Source organism: Cibotium barometz, chromosome 6 (genome assembly GCF_041138505.1).
Source record: "Cibotium barometz isolate CiBa-2024 chromosome 6, ASM4113850v1, whole genome shotgun sequence".
Taxonomy (NCBI): domain Eukaryota; kingdom Viridiplantae; phylum Streptophyta; class Polypodiopsida; order Cyatheales; family Cibotiaceae; genus Cibotium; species Cibotium barometz.
In genome coordinates this window covers 38,550,571-38,558,004 of record NC_141051.1, presented here as the reverse complement: position 1 = coordinate 38,558,004, position 7,434 = coordinate 38,550,571, and positions in this window count along the sequence as shown.

Genomic DNA, 7,434 nt, shown 5'->3' with positions numbered 1-7,434 from the left:
TTTAATGATATCTCAATTTCCTTGTATATTCATTAATAGCACATATGTAGTTTTTCATATGTAAAGAATCTACGATTAGCAAAATATACAGATTCGTATATGCAACTTTTGAGGACCACAATGATTGAAAATCTAACTAACAATATTGGGCAACAAGAGCATGATGTGTCATATGCATTTGTGCAACGGCCAAGACCAATGCCACTACCGTGGTAGCAGTATGCGCAAATGCCAATCGAAAAGGAGTGAATCTGTCGTAGAGATTTGCCATCCCCTGGGCGAGAGTAAGCACAAGAGCATGCTCATGACTCTCTCTAACAGCAAGAGTAAGCGTCCTTCCCCCCACAACAGGAGCAAGCTTTCCCTCCCCAAACAATATTCTACATCAGCCTAGTTAACTAGAATTCACATGTTTAGAACAAATCTCTGATGCAATGTGTAAATTCAATATATTCAACAATGTAAGAAGGCATTGATCTTATTATTAACTGCTCTCGGCATGTACAAATTTTGTCATGCCGGATGTTAACAAGGCATTTTTGTATCTTCATGTTGTATGATCTCTATGAAATAGTTGGTAACACCAGGAAAATTTGCTTCTTGGTGATATCTTTACATGAAATGGTCCTTTCATACTACATGGTACCTATATGCAAAGTTCAAAGTAATGCATGTAAGTAATAGCCTGTTACAACTTAATGTTGAAATTTAGGCATTTTTAAGGTAGAGGAGTAGGGATGCCTATGACATATGGTTGCTATTGAAGCAAATAGAAAGAAAAAGAGAAGAGAGCTAACCTAAAATGCAAAAAGAAGAGAACCTCCAAAACGTGAAAAATTTGTCGAGGGAAGAGGATTCATTAAATGAGTTGAATTCTCCCCTAATGTTAACATGTAAATGGTGTTTTCTACAAGCCTAGTCATATTAACATTTACACAACATATAGACCAAAGATAACTCGTGAAATTTTATTATAGATGGAAAGGTTACAATCTCAAGGTGATTCCACAACCTCTAGGATATGTGGTTCGATACAAATAGAGTAGGTTTTAGAAGCTTTACTCCTGATTTGGATTTTCCTACCATCTAACTTAAAATAAAAATCCCTTGCTACATCACACACATCAATTGGATCTCTTGTCTATGAAAGGCCAATGGCAAATGGCTTTCTAAATTGACCACTAACAAGTCAACCTTGTGATTGGATTACAACGTCTATGATGGAAGAGTGAGCTCCATCACCCACCATCCAAGATCTGTTAGATGCCTCTCCATAATCGCCATCTTTTGTAAAATGAAATCACATGCATAATGTTTGCCTCCCAATAAAATATGGTCATAGAAACAACCAAGGCTAAAAATTAACGGCTATCACCCTAATAGAATTTGCTACAAACACAAACAAACATTATATTATGATTTCACATGATTGTAATATCTAGCATTGTTACTTTGCATTCAATGGCATCTTCTATTGAGGTCCCCTTTACATCCCATCCCTCCCCCAAAAGTTGGTTCATCCAATCATTATCAATATGACCTCGCTTGATATGTTAACTTTGTTTTCTTGACACCCTCACATGATGCAAACATATGTGAAAAGGTGCTAAATGGTATAAACCAACTCAGATGGATGGCCTTAAAACTTGTTTTGATGGTTTCATTGCTACATGCATATCTATCCTTATTTGATTCTTGCATGTTGTAATGATGTCTATGCAAGAACAAACCCATTCTTGGCTAGACAATGGTGGTAGTGGGATAGACATGGAATTATCGTTTGAATTAGCCAAAACATACATGGAATTGTAAAAGAAGATTCGATGTACTGCTAAATGGTTGGGTGGGTTGTCATATAGCAATGTGCTTATCTCTATATGGAAGACATTGATTCTTCCACTGATGCACTCTGCATTCTGCCATTCTTACACATTCGATAGATATAAAACTGTAATAAAATTTTAATTAATGCTTAGCTAAAAGCACAAAACAATTTGGTATTGAACACAAAAAACAAAGACTACTTAGTGTCTTACTGTTTGTCTTAAATCTTGTACTTTCATCGTGGTTTATGTCTGTGTACATATAAATATGTTGTACAAGGATCTCTATTGCACCATTTGGCCTCTTGCTATAGAACTCAAGGATCCTATCTTTTCAATGCTTTTTAGGATCACCAATGTCTTTTTGTTTTACTCTAACATATAATATATTGTACTTCTATATTATATTATATAGATGTGGCACACATGCAAGGGTGCATTTTGTGGATACCACACTTTTGGCTCTCTCTCTCTCTCTCTCTCTCTCTCTCTCTCTCTCTCATTTTTTGTGTGAGCTTCTCCATCCTGCACCTAACCCTAATGTGCAGGTTTGTGTTTGTGTGAGTGTGTGATTCCAACACCCAACAATTGGTATCAAAGCTGGGAGTTGGGAGCTGTCCCTGGAATTCTGCCTATGGAGAAGCAACATCTGCGATTTTTCGTCGCGACAGACTGTGGCTTCCCGTCAGACTATCTGCTTTCGTCCGTCGGTTCCATCTCGCTGCTCCACCGTCCGGCCACCGGGAATCAGCGGCACTAGTGGTGAGCCCACCACCGTCGCTCAGCTCGCGGGTGGCGTCGCCCTGCCTAGCCAGCGGCGATAGTGCCCCTGGGCCCGCCGCCATCACCGCACCCTCTCCGTTTCGACCGACGTCCATCCGTCGGTGCTCCATTCCGACCGTCCATACCACTGTCTCTCCTCTCACGGCTCCACCCTCGGGCCTTGCTCCGTCAGTCGCACGTGCCTCGGGCCTCGCCTACGGCCCCGGTCTCCAGCTCGTCGGTGCTCGCCATGCGCCTTCTACTGCCGCTTGGTCTGTCTGACCTGCGCGCTGCCTCCATCTCCTGGCGCGTTTGATCTGCTCGTCGCCTTCGCCTAGCCCGTCTGATTTACGTGTCGCCTCCGCCTATCTGTCGCAAAGCGAGGACGACGTCTGCTCCTCACCGTCGACCCTACGCTCCAGCTCCGATGTCCGTCTACTCTGCACGCCGCCTCCGCTTGTCCACCGCATACGAGGACCCCATCTACTTCTCACCGTTGACCTTGCGCTCCAGTTGCGACGTCCCTGACGGAGATACGCGTGTCCCGTCAGCTCAGTGCGCTCCAGCTGGCCCAGATACGCGCGTCCCATCAGCTCAGTGCACTCCATCTCCAGCTCCCCGTCGGCCTGCCGGCCCTCCGCCGCCCTGCTGGCTCCCTCCAACGCCAGTCTTCACCCTCCAACACCTTAGCCAGACTGCTGGCCTGTCAGCTCGATTCGCATGTGTGCTTCCCGCCTAGCACCTGCTTCACACATGCTGCCATTGCCTGAAGGTATTCTCTGTAGATATTTTTTGTTCAAACACAACTACAATTTTTGCAGCCATTTCAGTGCAGGTTAAATACAATTTTGCAGACACCACAGTGCATGTGGTGAAAATATGCAGATTTTGCAGACACTACAGTGCATATGGTAAAGGGTTCAGGCGATTTGGTGGATTTCTCAATTTCAGGACAAATTGAAAAAATTGGGCCTGTTGCTTTGCTTGCAATTTGGGGGTTTTCAAAATTGAGGTCAAAATCAGCAAATTGAACCTCTTTCATTTGCAGAAATTCAGGGCTTTTGTGAAAATTGGCCAATTAGATGCACATTGAAGCGATTGGAGTGCATAAAAATTGGGGATTTTTAGATTGGAGCATGTAATTGGGCATTACAGCTGTGATTTGTCGCGTATGTATACACATTGTGTGTAATTGGACAATTTGGAGCAGGTTTACACTTGCTTTGGTTTGCAGGCATACATTTGCATAAGACATTTGGTTGCTTGGCAGTGCACATTGGTGCTTGGTTTGCTTGCAGGTATATTTTGTTGACATGGCACAGAATGCTACAGATGTATTTGGTGTGCTTATCACCCAAGAGGACAAGTTGGATGGATCTAACTACTCCCTTTGGAGTTTCATGATCCGTAATTTGTTGGTAGCCAAAGGGCTTTGGGGCATCGTGTGTGGTGATGACACATGCCCACTTATATAGCCAGCCACGCCTCAAAGGGGAGGTACTCAAAGAGCTCCTGATGTCAGCGAAAAGTACTATTATTCCGCACATTCATTCTTGCAAGACATCGAAGCTTGCATGGGACACATTGGAAGCAATGTATGAGGTATGCAACAAGGCAAGAGTTGCCTACTTGAAGAAGCAATTGGATCTTCTTTCTATGGATGAGGTTGACTCCATGGCAGATCATCTCACCAAAGTGAAAGATTTACAGGAACAATTGCTCAACATTGATGAGGTTATCCCAGACACAGACAGATGGTCACCAACACTCTTCATTCTTTACCGCCTTCCTACTTGGGCTTTCACACCTCTCTCAACATCTCAATGAGAGGAGATGGTGATCCTGTCACGTTTCAAGAGCTCGTGGGTTTACTCTTGCAGGAAGAGAAAACAAGAGCAAACTTATCGAGCAACCGTGGTGGAGACAAGGCATTTGCTACTGCCAAGGATAAGGGTAAAGCAAAGAGCTTTAAGCATGGGGGACAACAGTCTAGCAAGGCTGGTCATGGACATCCCTCTTCTGGTGGTGAAAAGTCTGACAAAGGGGATGCAATCAAGCCCAAAAAGAAGGGCAAATGTCACTACTGACATAAGCCTGGACACTACATCAGTGAATGTAGGAAGCGGATTGCAAAAGAGAAAAGGAAAGAAGCAGGCAATGTAGTAGCAGACTCTTCTAATGACAAAGCACAGCAATCAGCTAATGTAATCCAGGAAGAGTACACTTTTTTGGTCACATGCACTAGTGTCACACCAAGTGCTTCAGACACTGATATGTCTTGCATTGCATCTGACAGACAAAATGCATCATGGTATTTTGATAGTGGTGCTTCGCGCCACATCACTTCATGCAAAGATGTATTTTAGCACTTGGTTTATGCTTCAAATGGCCGCACTGTATCATGTGCAGATCATACCACATATCCAGTAAAGGGAATTGGCAATGTCATACTTATTGCAGCCAATGGTGCCAATATGTGTATGAAAAATGTATTGTATGTTCCAGGGATAAAGAAAAATCTACTCTCCATCTGAGCCATAAACGACCAAGGTTTAAAGGTTCACTACTACATGTTAGCCTAATACCGGGGCTTATACCGGTGCTATTTAACGGGGTCTAAAAAAGCCTCGTCATCGGTATAAGCGCCGGTATAAGCGCCGGAACAGTAGCGTCGGTATAAGCGTCGGGTGGTAATACTAGCGCCTATACCGGTTAATATACCGACGCTCACCGGGGGTAATACCGACGCATAAACCGGCGTCTATACCGGTGCATATACCGTCTTATATACCGGGGTCAATACCAGGGTACATACCGACTTTAATACCGAGAAAAATACTACTGTATATACCGACGTCAGTACCGGGGTATATACCGACGCTGTAGCAGAAATTTTTTTTTAGGCAGAATAGTGCTGCCTGGATGTTGCCTAGCTGCCTGCAATGAGCAGGATCAACAACAGCAAACAGACAGCACCATTCTGTCTAAAATAGAGCACAAAAACAACCGTGCTCGTTTGCATATTTTCCTGATCGACAAACAAGAAATTAAATTAAACATTAATACTCAAGAATGTTTTGATCATATTTCATTAGTTTGAAGGTCATCTTACATCATGGTACTGCCTCCCAATTGACGGTCTCTCCTTCTTCTTCAAGCATCTCAAACAAGGCCACAAGGCCATGTTTGTGAGCGTACTTCTCCTCTCGCCTACTTGGTGGGCGATTCATGGCCAACTCCTGCACACACGATTAACAATTATAACTTTTAGAAATCAACATTTAGCCCACATACATACATTTAAATAAAAAAAATTGCTACAAACACTTACGAATTCATGGCGCATGGTTTCGTAACCACCACTCCCGAGATGAGAAGCCCCTACTGTTTGGAGTCTTGCCCTTGCCGCCTCTCTTTGTTGTTGAAACCTGTCTGGTATCTCGGTGAGCTCCTGAGAAATGGCTGCCCACTCCCTGTCATCTAGCCAAACAGGTTTCTCCTTCCCCTCTCTAAATGCGTCCCTCGCCTCTGACCTACGATGCCCCATCAAAATACGAGCTGTATATTGTATCCACTCATTAGAGACGACATTCATAGGGTACGATGGCTGGAACTCTTGCTTTATCTTTGTGTTTATATAATTTTTCTTCCCCTTGTCTTGCTGATCCCATTTAGTCATGACAGAGTCATGAAACTGTATAGTGCATAATTGTCGAATGCGTGTCTTCATTGCCTTCCCTGCACTATCCATTATTGGTGCCCCATCCCTAATTGTGTAAATCTTGCTGTTGTCATGGTCATGTGCACCCCAGGGAGTGGAAGGTGACCCTATGGGTGTGCTATCAACAGATGAGAGCAAAGGACGACGCTCACGTGGTGGTGGTGTCACAGCATCTGTGGCACTACCACCACCACAACCTCCCCCTAAAGACCTACTACGTGAGCGCCATCTATGTGAAGAGGTGGTAGATCGAGCTGTAAGAGGAGTGGAAGGCTGTGTGGTATGAGGTGTGGGAGCTGCTGTCGTACCCACGGGTGTGGGAACTGGTGTCGGGAAGCCAGATGGTGAGGCAAATGTCCCTGCTCCAGAACCCCAATAACTCTGAGCCATGGCTCTCTGCTCTGGAGTCATGGACGAAAGAAAACCATATAACTGCTGGGGACTCATGCCCTGCGGTGTAGGATTAAATGAGAAATCTGGACTGTAGTCGTAGGGCGGTGAGTCACCCATGGCCTGTTCGACAAAAAACCATATGACAAACTTGTGCGAAATGAAAATTACACGGTAAACAATGAATGAAAGAACCATAAGACAAACATTAACAATGATAAACAACATTGGTAAAACTATATCAACTTGCTCCTACAGTAGTGATTATGATGGTAAACATTAACAATGGTAAACAATGAAAGGACCTTCAATGTCATAAAACCATTACAAATATGTCATAACTATTTGCATAATCATTAAGATACATCATTTTAAAAATCATTATCTATTCTATCATCCTCATTAAGATCAGTAGCCCCAAAGAGATCTATGTCTATGTACATTTCAGCATCCTCATCATTAAAAGTCCCTTGATGAAGGATGTCTTCATCATCTATGTCTTCTTCCTCAACTTGTTTTTTAGCTTCCTTGGTTTGCACCTCTTCATTTGGATCTTGCTCTAGTTGCTCCTCTTCATTTGCTTGCTCCTCTTCATTGTTGATATCGGCTTGTTCTTGCTGCTCTCCATTACCCTGTGCATCCACATCACCATGTTGTAGCTCAAATTCTTCAAAAATTTGCTTACTGCGGGGGGCGACTTGAACCACAAACAGCCAGCGTGGATCTTTTGGATCCGCT